Genomic DNA, 15,408 nt, shown 5'->3' with positions numbered 1-15,408 from the left:
GGAAGTGGAGAGTTGGCTTGATGGTCCTGGCTGCAGAAGGAGGTTTGATTGACTGCACATGTGTTAATACCATGCATACATTACTGAGGAACTACGAGGCAGTGTGCCCTCAGAGACACACTTCTGAAAAGAGTAGTTGACTCAGGCTCCACCTATACAGAGCTCAGTTCCTAAAAATAGGTGCTAAGTTACATCCTTTAGACGCAGGGCTAAAATAAATTCAGCCGTCCCATCTACTTGCTTGATAGACCCTTCAGTGGAGCTGGCCTCCACTCCACCGATTGCTTTCAGGGGACTGGGAAATTTGCTGTACAAAGGAGGAAACTAGTCTGTGAAGAACTGTAAAGATATATGATATTTCCACGAACTTGGGGTTAAGTCTAAATATTGCAGAAGGTATGTGTTACGTCGCCATTGATAAATGTCTACTTCCATAGCTGTAATATGTTCTTACTGATTGCTTAAGATCAATGAAGACCACAGGTCAAACTGTACTTGTTAGCAGAGGAAATATTCAGTCAGATTTTGTTTTTATGACAATATTTAGCATTACTTCAGATTATTACATTTAGGGCTTCATCTATTAATCTCTTTATAGATCAATAGTTAGTCCTTTTTTATTTTTAGTATTAAAGAATAATAAGCCAAATTTGATAAACAGACATGAGTGGAAGTTATACTTCAGGTTATAGCCAAAAGAGAAAACTGAAAAAATTAGTTCATCTTTTATGAGCATAAATTGATAATCTATACAATGAATATGTTTAAAACTCTAAACTATATTTCTTAAAATTTGCTGAGGGAAAAAGAGAACTTAAAATATTCTCAACTGTTGCAGCTTACTCAGGGAAATGTATGAAATGTATTCTTTATCCATCCTTAGTTTGATTTTGTACTTCTTGCCCCAGCCACAGTTTCATCTCCTCTGGGAGTATTACTGGAGTAAGGATTAAAGAATCAGGTTCTTACATGTTTTCCAGAATTAAGAAAAGCACAGCCAGTCAGATCTGCCAGCCCTAATTATAGTAACTACAAACTTAAAGAGAGAAGACAGATTTTACTTTAAAAGTAGCATGCCCTATATACTGTTTCAAATGAATTTTTTCTGTCTTCAGTTGCCTGTGAACACCTTAATTTGGTCCTGTTGTGCCTTAAATGTTTAGAATGTTAGAAACTAAAGCGATTTGGAAGAGACATTATAACAGATTCTCTTAAATTAAGACACCAACTAAAAGCAAGGACACTTTAAGATTACATAATGCAGGGTTTAAATTTAGCCAGCTGGTGCTGAACTGAAAGATATTTTATTTTTATCAAAGCTCTATTTGCTCACTGACATGTTGGTGTTGGTTTGAATTATTTTAAAATTTTATGTACAGAGTGCCAAAGGACGAGTAAAATATTTACCTCAGCTACCTTCAGAGCCATGAATTTTAATATGAAAGAGCACCTATTTTGAGTTTTAGAAGCTATTACCATTGAGTTTTAGAAGCAAAAATACCGGATCAAAAATGGGAAAGTCTTGAATTCTATGCTTAAGTATTTCTCTACTTCTCTGCCTAATCTTTGACTCTTTTACCTTTTTTACTGTTAATATATAAACAAACAACTAGACCTTTTTTTTTTAAAGTCAGTCAGCATTTCAAATGTCTACAATATGGCAAAGTGCCAGCTGTTTGGGGAAAATGTAGTCTGGAGTTTGGCATGAATGTTTCTGCATGAAGTACTGGGCATCTTTGATACAACTGCCTGTAACCACCTAAAAAATAGAGAGGCACTGTTTCATGATCACAGAGAGCATCACTTTAGAAAACGTCAGGCGAGCCTCAAGTCTTCAGTGATTACAGAGGGAGAGAGGGTTGGTTCTCTTTCTTCAAGTTGACTTTTGGGTAAAAAGACCACAAAGTTCATATATAATTTATTGTTGTTTACCATGGATAGCTGTCTGCTAGTCAAGCATTTTGCCTCTCACGTTTACCACAATTGAAAAGCTTCTGCACATCAGTATTCTTTTTTATTTTTCTGGTAAAATATTACTTACGATGAGACAATTTGGGGTTGGACTCCCGGATAACCTTGGAACAGGGAATTGATACTTGGTTCTTCTCTCACTTTTCTCCATCTCTCTCCTCTCTTTCTTCCTCATGCACATATGCAACTGGGCAGTAAGAGACCATTTTGTAACACTTATTTGTTAGCTCAAAGTCATGTCTAAATTCAGTAATTTATAGACCAGGGCAGCAACTTAATAAGTGCCTGGCAGTATAATTTCAAGACTTCTGATTGAACAGTCTGTGGGGAACAGTACTTAATTGACAATACGTTGTCCTTTTTGTTTTCCACCTCCTCTTTAAAAGCATTCAAGTTACACTTTGAAATTTAATTAAATTGTAATTTGTTTTTTCCTGTTTCTGAAACAACCACTTGCTCATTCAAATTACAGTTTCATCCTTTGCAGACTGTGGTTAACTTCAGACTTTTCTGATTCAGGAATAGCTATTTGAGAACACTGATTTATTCAATCTTTTTTTTAAAGTTTTTTTAAAATGTGGGCCATTTTTTAAAGTCTTTATTGAATTTGTTACAATATTGTTTCTGTTTTATGTTTTGTGTTTTTTGGCTGTGAGACATGTAGGATCTTAACTCCCGACCAGGTGTTAAACCCACACCCCCTGCACTGGACCACCAGGGAATTCCCCTAGGTAAATGGTTTTCATGTGACTGTGTAAGATATGATATTGTTGGTTTTCTTCCCTGATACCAAATGACTGATGTTTTCTAACACCAACCAGTTCTCCAATTCTCTGATAGCAACTGGGTGTACAACAATTCATTTCAATACTCATACTAACTTCCAGAGTTAGAGCAGAACCCACAGGTTGACCCCACTTTAGCCTCGAACTTGGGTTACAGCTCAAGAACAGTCAAATGGAAGAGATTCATAGAGTAAAGTGTTTGTGTGGAGATGGTGCACAGAACTTCCATGCCCTCTCTGGGCTGACCATCAATCAACGTGTCCACCAGCCTGGAAGCTCACTACATGCTGTTGTTTAGAATTGAGATTTCATTATGTGGGGAAATTGGCTGAATCATGGCCATTGGTAATAGGATTCAATGCCTAATCCCTCTCCCCCTTTCTTAAAGTAGAAAGTAGAGCTGAATATTCCAACTCTCTAATTACTCAATTGGTTTTTCTGAATGCAAACCCTGTCCTGAAACTATCTATATTTCCCCCCCACAAGCAACATGAAGCCAGGAGTTACTTCATTAGCTCGCATACCAAAGACACCATCAAATTCCAAGAGTTTTAGGAGCACTATGCCAGGAATCAGGGAAACAGGCCAAATATTTTTTTTTATTATTTCACATATGTCCCACAATATTACTCCTCTGTGAAGTGCTACCTATGAATTCCAGAGTGAAATATTCACAGTATTTATTTTCCTAATCACTGAAATCTTTCTTTTGCAAATTTAACTAACCTGAGTATTTTTCTATTTGTACATTATAGTCAAGAAAAGCACAAAGAACAGTGACAATCAGACAGTCAATGTAAAGAACAAAGATTTTGCTTTCTTAAAAGAGTTGAGAGTCAGCAAATTCAATGCGTTATTTGTGTCCGTTGGATATAACAAATGACAGCATGGCTATATTTAATGACTCCTGGGACTCCATGAGCCTAAATGATGGCGTAAAAATAATCTGGTGGTGAGCAGTGCAATAGGTAATCCAAATTCCTGGTAGAGTGGCTGTACTTCTGAAAATGTCACAAAGGATAAAAGGAAGTTGTCACATAGATAACACAAAGAGCCCCACTGACTCATTTGACTTAACACTTTTAAGTTCTAGATAAGAAAACTGAGGCACAGAACATTAATTAGTAACTTACAAGATTTAGAAAGAGAGAAGTAGAAACCTCCTCTCTTGACTGTATTTTATTCTGCAAAGCTTCATGCAATCATCACTCCATCCCCACTCCACCCCCACGACTTGGAATACATTTCAAAGTACAACTTGATAAAGTCTTTTTGTCCCAGGTTATTATTTTTCTTTTCATTTTTCATTTCATATTTCTCTCAAATTTAGGGTAAATTATGGAAAAGGAGACCTGATCCACATATTTATTGACAACTTAATGAATGATCCTTGGTTTATTTTTTAACTTTACTAATCATCTAAGTTTGCTTGTCATCTGTGCTAGATGAACTCTTCCCCTCTTCCCCAGCACTTCCGCCCCATGTCCCCCGCCCTCCACCATCACTTTGTCATTGGACACATCATTTTTCACTGTTCTTTTTGGCAGACCTTCAAGTAGGTTTGTGTCTTCTGCATTTTTCTAATTGCATGCAGGATATATCCTGTTGCCTGATTAACTGAACACTTTAGATATGTCTGGCTGTTCAAAAATAAATAATTGCCAAATTGCTCCAGGCATACATATGACTTAAAATGAATATAATACTAAAATAATTTATTTTAGGAAATTTTTGTTTATCAAAGACCCAATTCCCCCAAAATCTGAATATATCATCGTATGTGTTTCTAAGTGTATGTACTTGGTAGTCAGCAACATGGAAAAGCTAAAAGAAAAAAAACAAAAATCACATCACCGTTAATTTTAAAAACTAAGTTCAGTGTTATAAATGGTTTCAAAACATGTCAATGCTTTTCATGTAAACTTTCACAAACAGGAACTATAAATATAAAATAATGTTCAGATAATAATTATTTTATTTTCTTACTTAATTCATAAGAAGTTAATTCCACTGAAGTAAGGTGTAGGCAGATCTCACTTTATTAAGTGGTGGGGTTTTTTTTTAAAGCTATATATATGCCATTTTGATGAGTAGAGTCACATTTGGAGAAGGCAATGGCACCCCACTCCAGTACTCTTGCCTGGCAAATCCCATGGATGGAGGAGCCTGGTAGGCTGCAGTCCATGGGGTCGATAGGAGTCAGACACGACTGAGCGACTTCACTTTCAGTTTTCACTTTCATGCATTGGAGAAGGAAATGGCAACCCACTCCAGTGTTCTTGCCTGGAGAATCCCAGGGATGGTGGAGCCGGCAGCCCACCAGGCTCCACCATCCCTGGGATTCTCCAGGCAAGAACACTGGAGTGGGTTGCCATTTCCTTCTCCAATGCATGAAAGTGAAAACTGAAAGTGAAGTCGCTCAGTCGTGTACGACTCTAGCGACCCGATGGACTGCACTGGATTGCATTAAAATCCACAGGTGCTTTATCACTATCTCTGTTGTTGACTGTTTTCAGTCCATACAGTCATAACAAGAATTCAGCTTTATCTTATCTAACCGCTAAGCCTTTTTGTCAAGTAATTAGACTTCAGAAGTAACTACAGTAAATAAGTGTTCCAGAGAAACAGGGAGAAATCTTTTTGTAAAGCTAAGGATCAGCTTTTAATTTATTTGTCATATAAGTTAGAGTTTTTTATTGTCAACACAAGCGTCTTATTATCAAGTTGGAAAATCCTGGAAAGAGACAAAAATAAAATGAGTTCATTCACATTATTTAGAGGTGCCAAGGAAGAGCAGTGGATGGCGATCAGCCGCTTGGTCACTCTCTCTGTCCTCTGTGCCACCCAGACTGCTCAGAGTAAGAACAGAACCCTGTTTTACAGCCCTGTTTTTCCTTCTTCAGTGGAAACTGTACTAGCCCTCTGGATCTCAGAGGACTCAAAAGTATTTATTTTGAGGAATATAACTGTGTTATGCATGTGTGCTTCAGTCACTGACTCGTTCTGGAATGGGAATAATTTCAGGATTCATCATCCTTTCGTCATCCAGAGTTAGGCAACAACCACAAGTTTAATTCTATAAAGTATCAGAGAAATGAAATTTGAAAGGAAGCCATGTGTTTGTATTTAAGTTGCAATCTTTTTTATTTTTTTTTTCCTGTAAAGATCTAGTTCAGTTGTTTCAATTGTTGGCTCAAAACTACAATTTATAGTTTCTAATGCTATGCATGCATGGTAAGTCGCTTCAGTTGTGTCTGACTCTGTGCAACCCCATAGACGGCAGCCCACCAGGGTCCTCCATCCACAGGATTCTCCAGGCAAGAGTACTGGAGTGGGTTGCCATTTCCTTCTCCAAGTTTCTAATAGTCCACCCTTTAACTAGAAGCAACAAATTACCTCAAATTTCAATTTTCACTGCTTTTCTTTTAATTCATTATTCAACCCAACTGATCCCAGCTTCTCTACTATGTCATTTTGTTATACGGTTACCATCTCTTTTAATTTGTGTTCCATTATGATCATGTATATACACGTATGTGTATATATATGTATGTGTATGTATCTGCATGGGCCTCCCCAGTGGCTTAATGGTAAAGAACCTGCCTGCTGGTGTGAGTTTGATCCCTGAGTCATGAATATCCCCTGGGTGAGGAAATGGCAACCCACTCCAGAATTCTTGCCTGGAAAGGCCCATGAACAAAGAAGCCTGGTGGGCTATAGCCCATGAGGTTGCAAAGAGTCAGACATGACCGAGCAACTGAGCACATGTATATTATACATTATTATACACAAGGCACAGTGTTACCTATGTCTCCATATTGTTTTCCCTTTATTTTATGTTCTCAAAGTCCATTTAGATGTTCAAAAAAAAATGAGTAGCCTTCGAACAATAACCAATAACCACAATATCATCTATAGTGACACTTTACCTTTTGTGTAACATTGCTTTAAAAACTTCCGTTTTGTAAACATTTGTACTGATAAAGTACAAAGCTATATTTTTATAAAAACTATAACAATAATAAACATTTTCTATAAGATTATTCTCCCATAGATAGCTGTATAAAAGGAGTTCTAGGAGTTGATATATAAAATTTCATTATTGATAATCATCTTTATATTTTGAAATTAGAAAACTTTTTGAAAATTTTTCAATATTAGAAAGATTTCAGAAATGGTATGCATTGTTCTCTCTCTCTCTCCCTTTCTCCTTCCTTCTTTTTTTTCATTTCTCTTAAAGACCTGTGGAATATATTACTTAACCCTAGGGCTATCATTATCCTTAAGATTTATGGAGTGTCCTCAGTTTACCAAAATCACAAGAACATCACCTTCTAGAGCCAGAAGAGATCTCAAAGGAAACCCACATAACATTTTACTGCTGCTGCTAAGTCACTTTAGTCGTGTCCGACTCTGTGCGACCCCGTAGACGGCAGCCCACCAGGCTCCCCCGTCCCTGGGATTCTCCAGACAAGAACACTGGAGTGGGTTGCCATTTCCTTCTCCAATTCATGAAAATGAAAAGTGAAAGTGAAGTCGCTGAGTTGTGTCCGACTCTTCAAGAACCCATGGAGTACAACCCACCAGGATCCTCCATCCATGGGATTTTCCAGGCAAGAGTACTGGAGTGGGGTGCCATTGCCTTCTCCAAACACTTTACTAGGAAACCAGAAAATGCTGTGTCACGTAAAATCTAACTAGTTGAGCACAGACTTTGAAACAAGACAGTATGGGTTTGAATTCTGGCTCTTAAACCTAACCAACTGGTTGATCCTGGGCAAATTACTTAATCCATCTCTGTGCCTATTTCCTCATCTGAAAATGGAGATACTAATAGAATCTATCTCATACATTACTGTTTTGAGGATTAAATAAATTCATATTTGTAAAATGACTAAAACAACAGTGCCTGGTATACAGTGTTACATAAGTTTTTGCTATTATTATTATTATCATTATTATTACTGTCTAATATATGGGGTTCATATAATAACATTTATGTGTTTCCCAGAGAACAACTTAAGAATTTAAAGTACCAAGTTGTCCTAGATACTGCAAATTCAAAATAACACCATACTAAATAAAAACGTTTTTAAGAGAGAAAATTATTTACCCGATTTAATAGGTTGTTCCCACTCCAGTACTCTTGCCTGGAAAATCCCATGGACGGAGGAGCCTGGTAGGCTGCAGTCCATGGGGTCGCTAAGAGTCGGACATGACTGAGCGATTTTACTTTCACTTTCTCTTGTTAAAGGTACCCTTCCTTTTCAAAGGTGCACTCTTGAGCTCAAATTAAATTTATGTCCTCTTTGGAGTTGTAGAAAGCTATTAAATATCATTTTTCTATTATAATCATTCCAACACTTGAAACTAATAACTTTTTGGTTATCTTCAGTCATATCAATATCACATTACTTCAAGAAACTGAACTCTTGAACCACTTCAGCCATAATGAGTCTGTCTCCTTTCTGATGGAGCTGCTCATAGCCACACACTGGACCCCCTCATTATTTTGACTTAGTTCTTAACTCTCAAAATACTCTTAGATCACAGTCTTTTTTATTTTAGCTGCAACTAACCTTCTTGACCCACAGTATAGTGTTCCCATCCTCAACACATCCTGCCCATCAGCCCCTCTGCTCTTTTGCCTCATCTCTCTGTATTTTGAATCCACTCAGTGTCTGAGTAAAGATGCAGGGAGAACTCTTACTTGGGAGGAAAGCATTGAAAGATGCAGCTGTGGGCACCTGTTCATCAGGAGAATCTAAAGCAGAAAAGGCCAAGAGGAATCCAGTAATGGAAGAGAAAGCAAAAGTTTATGAGCCAGTGAAATGGTACAATGTATCAGGTTTGATGGATGAAGCTAAGCTATAAACAGAAAAATAAATCACAAGGTCAGAAATAAGGAAAACTAAGCACAAGACAGGATGGAACCTAGGATGGATTAGGGCACACATTTCAACTGAGGCCAAGAACAGTTCAGGAGTGTTGGTGGCCTGGTGTTAAGCGCTCCTGACTCCAGGCTTCAGGCATGGGGCTAAAGCTTAAAGGACCCATGCCAGACCCAATGCCCACTCAGCCTGGGCCCATTGTCAGCTGCAAGATTAGAAGTTCCATTGATCTCCCATTTCATTTGTCCCCACATTCTTGAGCTAAATATACCTTATCAGAAGCCAGTTTGACATTTTCCTCATCATCTGATATATTTGCCCCCATTCCCAGGTTGTGTGTGTGTGTGTGTGTGTGTATATATTTAAAGGTTTGTGGTTTTGCATATATACTAATACCCAACAATCATTTTATTCACTTTTAATTGACTGCATGTCACATTCACCATTATCCTGACAATCCCAGATGTTCTCCATTGTAATATACAACTGGAAAATTTGAAAATGAAAAGAAGTTTGCGAGTAATATTCTTTTTAAAAGTCACACTGAATTTTCAAAAGTATGGCAAGGTTAAGATTAAGTCTTAAATAGTTACTAGAGATATACATTGATATAATATGGATGAAACTGAGAGCTAATAGAATGTGTGTGGTGAGACAAAAACACAAGACTGGGGATGGAACCCTGAAAAATGTACATGATTGGGTGTCAAGAATTGTGTGTGTGTGTGTGTGTGTGTGTTTCAGGAGACTGGTCACGATAGATGAGTATTACTTCTGTCTGGTCTAAGCTACTCACCAACTCCACACTCAGTTTTAAGATTTAATAAAGCACACTGCTGAGAGTGCTGCAAAGCATCAACATTTTAAATTCCTTCTCCTGAGATACTTCATGTAATAGCAAATGTTAGGCTCAGAGAGTTTCGTGATGTTTTCCTCAGGTCCTGCACGGCTGGTGAATGGGGCCTGGGGATTTCTGCCCCATATGTTTTCCTTCGCAGGCTTCCAACTCAGAGCTGCACTGGGACAGTCTGAAAACCTCGGAAGGGCTTCCTCCTCGATCTCATAAAGCAAACAGGATACTACTTGTGATTAAATAGTCCCCCAAAGAAGAGTGTGTGTGTGTGCGTGTGTGTGTGTGTATTAGTACTTGCATGTTCTATCTGTAGTCTTGTACTTACCCACTGGAATGAGGAAGCTAGTTATCTTCTTCTGGACCAAACTGTGATGGAGATATGAATGTATCTGAAATTTTTTAGCTATAACACTTTTCTAATTTCTTTCTGCAGATAGGTAATAACAAGAGAATTTCTGACAGAAATGAAACTGGGCAGAAAGCCCAAAGTTGACTTGTTTCATTTTCCGAACACACGATTTTATGCAGTTTTAATTTTCACCTGCTCATGTGGTGTCTTGCTGAGCATTTTGGGAGATGAGCTGGATTTCATTGTGGGAGACTCACAGGTTCACAGGCAAGAAGTTTATTTCTCCTCCCTCCTGGAAGCTCTAATCCCAAATTTCACATCACTGCTCTGCTTAAATAACTTCTGTTACAAAATTGGGAACTTGTTTTCTACTCTTTAAAAAGAACTACAAGAGAAAAATTAAAATCTGTCAACAGAAACCCTAAAAGGATGTGCACTGAATTTTGCAGTATTGTTGCAAGGCAAATTCATTCAATAAATGCTTACTGGGCAAGTTATAATGTTATATGTTAAATACCTGTGAAGCTGGCCATATTCATCTCAACTGTCAATTTGCTTCTTGGCAATCTAGGAATTTTAGTTCCTGGTAATAATAAAAATTGCATATAACCGGTTCTTCCAAAAACAAAAAAAATTTTAGGAGAGGCTCTGGCACTCATTGTTAGGAAAAGCACAAGAATATCATTCTTACAAATGGATTGTATTTCTTCTATCCCCATATAAAGGCCCATGGGGATCATTTCTGGCCACTGTTTGATGACCAGACTTTCACATTCACATTGTGGGTGTGACCACTTTGTAAACTGATGAGGCTAAGAGATACTTTGACTGAAATAATGGTAAGCATGGTGATGTATGCTACTAGAAGACTGAAGAGATGGAGACTGATGCTGAGTCCCTGACTAGTGATTGTTAGTTCCCATCTGTAGCTGTAGTTAAGTGTCTAGATTTTTAAATAATCTTTAAAAATAAACAAGGACATACTTAACTTTATAGTCTGAGTTCCTTTTCAGGTAAGTTGTCTTAAAAGAGTGGAAGGTTACACTAAGTTGAAGTGATTTGTCCAGCTGCCTAAGGTTTTTTGGTGCCTAACGGGAGTAGTCTTGGAAAGTGATTCTGTTTGAAAGCTGTGAAAGCCTAGCTTCATGTGGAATCTTACAAAGAAGCACAATATATAATTTTTAATTCTTTTTACATTTCTTTCCCACCCCCCCCCACCCCCAACAACTTTCCTCCCCTTACCTACCACCACACCTGAGTGGCCTATCAAAACTTTTGTTTGCAAGCTTTAATTAAATTCATTGTTCACAGATGTTACTGTCTTATCGTGCATAGACAAGAGCGAGTTTCAATCCGAATAACACTTAGAGACTGATTTTTACACTTTGCCCTTTAAAAACAGGAGTGAAATAGGCAGCATAAACTGAGTTCCCCCACTTATGGGGCCTGATAGGATTAGGTTTTGAATCTGAGAGAAAAGAAACAAATGCCAATGCCAGATTTTCAAGGATAGTAGCTATAAATAAATTAAGGGATGATGAGACTGACTGACTATGTGTCTCATGTGTATCTTAAGCAGGGAAGACTATTAAATTACTTCCACTCTTTGGACTGTTCTAGGACCAGGATATCATTAGGAAACTGACATCATCTCTTTCTTTTGAAATTACAGGCTGTGTTGATATGCAAAGGGTATTTAGGGCATGTTAATGGTGACAGGGACAGTAACCCAGCACCTGGCTGATTCAGTTTTGACATAATTAAAATTATTATAGTTTTAATTTATAAACATCCTTGTTCTAAATTAAAAGACCGTTCAAAATGTATACAGTATTATCAAGTGTCCTTTGCAATTATGGGGGACAATAATCAGAAAGGAGTCATGCCAGTACAAACATTTGACAAGTGCTGATTACCTTTCATTTTATCGCATATTAGGAGAACCTAGAACTTTGGTAAGAGCTGTGTTTAGTCGCTCAGTCATGTCTGACTCTTTGCAACCCCATAGACTGGATGGATTCTTATTATTTCTGCTTAACATTCACAATTTTATTTTCCTACCCAGGAAACATTTAAATGACTAAAGATCACATTGTTTGGAATGTGTTTGTTTCTTTAGGTAGAATTTTTCTAGCATATCACTGCTCTGAAAGAGTGAATTTATTTCCAGAGGAGTCTGTTATTTAGCAAGCAAAATGTTGCCTTACTTAAGCATTTTCACTTTTCTCCTTGATTGCTTAGCCTTTCCAAATAATGTTCGGTAAGGAAACTGTGTGGAGTTTGTGAGGTTTCCTTTCTTTGATGAAGTCTATTAGCCATTTAGTTCAAAAGAAAACCATATCAAAGTATGCTGTTATTTGTGGACTTAGGCAGAGAAAGTATTTTAAACAAAGACTTACTTAAGGTCATTGAAAAGAGTTTGTGTAAATTCAGAGACTGAATTTCTCTAAGACAAAAAGCAGACTGAAAAAAATGCATTTTGTTTTTCAAAGGAAAAGTATGGTCAGTAGGAGAGAAGCTGCCACAGCATCAATTGTCTAAGTCAGTGAGAATCAGAACTGAATGATTCAGGCTTTCTTTTAATGCCCTCTGTCAGAATAAATCTCAGATGCTAACCTTAATGGAGAGGGGAAATTTAGAGGATGAAGAATTGAGGAATTCCTAAAAATGGATCTGGAAATGTCTGGCTTTTCCAGATTGCAGCTAGCATAGACTGATTTAAGTAGAAAATAAGTTTCTTACTCTGCCCAAGCTTGTTTTAAAGGTAGGCATACTGGGAAGATGTTTTTCAAAGCTGCAGATGATTAAAGGTTCATCTGCATTTTATTACTGTTGCTTATTTTTGATCTGTTGAGTGACAACAGCATCAGACCAGATCAGTCGCTCAGTCGTGTCTGACTATTTGCGACCCCATGAATCGCAGCACGCCAGGCCTCCCTGTCCATCACCAACTCCCGGAGTTCACTCAGACTCATGTCCATTGAGTCAGTGATGCCATCCAGCCGTCTCATCCTCTGTCGTCCCCTTCTCCTCTTGCCCCCAATCCCTCCCAGCATCCGAGTCTTTTCCAATGAGTCAACTCTTCGCATGAGGTAGCCAAAGTACTGGAGTTTCAGCTTTAGCATCATTCCCTCCAAAGAAATCCCAGGGCTGATCTCCTTCAGAATGGATTGGCTGGATCTCCTTGCAGTCCAAGGGACTCTCAAAAGTCTTCTCCAATACAACAGCATACTTGGAACTAAATAAAATAGTTTAGTACACATGAACTAGCTTTGCATGAAATTTTTCCAAGCCTGAAAAATAAAAATGGATTGTTTTAGGGAAAGAACATATTCTAAGCTAGTATGCAGTAGGAATATAAAAGGAATACATTAGGAAATAATGGGTGAGAAAAAGTTAACTTCCATCAAAGAAGAAATGAGTTAGGGAGAGGTGAATTATGCAGAAACATAGCAACTTTGGAGAGTTTCTAGACCAAGACCTTAGGGGAAAAAGGGGATGGAAATCAATTTAAGTAAAGGAATATACAGATGAAATAGAAAGAATACCTATATTCCAACTAACCAAATATAAAAACCCCTCTTCCTTTAGCAGTTATCAAACATCTCAGTAAGGTACTTAGAAGAGATACTTAGCAGAGGTACCTAGCAATGTAGAAGTACTTACCAGAGCAGCAGTGGAATGGATCATTAAACATGGAATCCAGGATCCTTCTCTTTCTTTGCCTTTGGAAGGCAGAAACAAGGAAGGCAGAATCTTAAGGAGCAGCCCAGTCATCACTACCTAACTGATCCAGGCCAGAGTTCATTGTGCTAAGCCCACTGCTCAGAGACACTACAGGGAAATAAAACATGTGAATAGCTTTGAGTGATGATTTCATGATTTTACCTAAAAACAGAGGGAAGGGGGAAATGTGAGGAACCATTTGCAGGGAGAAAAGGAGTAGATTCATCCCCACAGTGTGATATACTAGAGTGATTTTCACACATTTCACATTTTCTAGGGGACTGCCCTCCTGTTTCCTGGTGAAAAATTGATGGTTCATTGGCTAATGCCAAAAACACAGACAGACTAACACTTTGGATATCACATTCATTGACATTCTTCTCTTTTAAATACTTTCTCCATTCCTGTGGCCATATGAACATGACCGTACACCTTCTTTGCCCCAATCTTTCCTGGTAATTACCTACTCTTTCATGATCTATTGTATTCTCCTTGTTTCAAGTGACATGACAGATACTTGACTTTAGAAAGGAATGGAATAGCCTTGAGATTCATATGGATCAGTCCAGTGCTATCCTTTCTACTTACTAGCTTTGAGATTTGGGGAACTTTGTAACTTTTATTATTCTCAGACTTGTATCATCTCAAATTATCTGGATAATAATACCTAGGATATATAACACCACCTAAGGAGACAGGAAGCTAGTGAACATATATTATTTACTATGTGCAAGATACTATGTAAAACTCATTGCTTTAATCAGATATCCCTCAGTCCTCACAGGCATTCAGGTTCTGGTATCATTTTCTTGTTATAGGGAAGAAGACTTCCAGGGGTTAAGAAATTTGCTTAAAGTCAAAAGTAAGTGTCAGAGACAGAATAAATATCAGGCTTTCTGGGTCCAGAGTAGATGGTTAATCTCCCTTGGGTTTGCCTCATGCAGGATGAAACCCAGGTAGAACGGATATAAAACGGGTTTCAAAATGAGCTTAACCCAGCCCTGTGCTGGAGGAACTTGCATACAGGTGGAAGGGGAGAAGAGTAGGGATGACAGAGAGATTCAACAATACAATAAAAAGTAACACATAATGCAAACAGAAGTGTAATTTTCAAACATTGGGAGAGCACAGTAAAGAGAGCTACTCATTGCTTGGGTTAAGTGGGAAAAATCTGAAGAGAAATTAAGCCATTATGAGGATACATGTGAGGGACTTTTCAACCCCATCAATATGATTAGTCTTGATCTATTTTACTTCAGTTTCATCTCAGTATAAATGAATGTGGTTTGGGGGATGGGGATGTGGTATGTGTGTCACCAAGTTCCTTTAGGATTCCCCACCTCAGGAGGACTCCAGCTGCTGCATATTCACAAAAGCTAACTTCCTTGGCAGGGCCAGCCATATGGGAACTTTTTATTCCTAAGTCAGCATGTGGAAATGATGCAAGCTGTTGTAGTTCTATTTTTAGACACAAGGCCAGATCAACACTTAGAACACTGTGTTTCTTGAGGATCACTCTGGGGTTTTTCTTTTCTTCTCTTTTCAAGTAGAGCAGGACTAAATACAACAGTGATGACTTTGTGCCCTGCCCTGAGCACTATGCGTGGTCAACAGTTGCTGGTGTTCAGTCTTTAAGTCATGTCTGACTTTCTGTGACCCCATGGACGGCAGCACACCAGGCTTCCCTGCCTTTCACTATCTCCTGGAGTTTGCTCAAATTCATGTCCATTCAGTTGGTGATGCCATCCAACCGTCTCATGCTCTGTTGCCCCCTTCTCCCTCTGCCCTCAGTCTTTTCCAGCATCAGGGTCTTTTCCAATGAGTCAGCTCTTA

The 15,408-nt window shown here is 38.2% G+C and overlaps 1 protein-coding gene across 2 annotated transcripts in view; it reads left to right on the top strand.

Moving 5' to 3' along the window:
- Nucleotides 1–230: 230 nt before the first annotated feature.
- XIRP2 (xin actin binding repeat containing 2) overlaps nt 231–15,408 on the top strand; it is a 79,787-nt gene continuing 64,609 nt past the window's right edge. For both annotated transcript variants that reach the window (XM_027558669.1, XM_027558660.1), the window contains exon 1: nt 231–396. The gene's annotated coding sequence lies outside the window, so the exon portion shown is untranslated. The remainder of the gene's footprint in view (nt 397–15,408) is intronic.

Source organism: Bos indicus x Bos taurus, chromosome 2 (genome assembly GCF_003369695.1).
Source record: "Bos indicus x Bos taurus breed Angus x Brahman F1 hybrid chromosome 2, Bos_hybrid_MaternalHap_v2.0, whole genome shotgun sequence".
In the NCBI taxonomy this organism is placed as follows: domain Eukaryota; kingdom Metazoa; phylum Chordata; class Mammalia; order Artiodactyla; family Bovidae; genus Bos; species Bos indicus x Bos taurus.
Note: the sequence above shows the minus strand (reverse complement) of the source record. Positions and strands in the feature narration are given on the sequence as shown.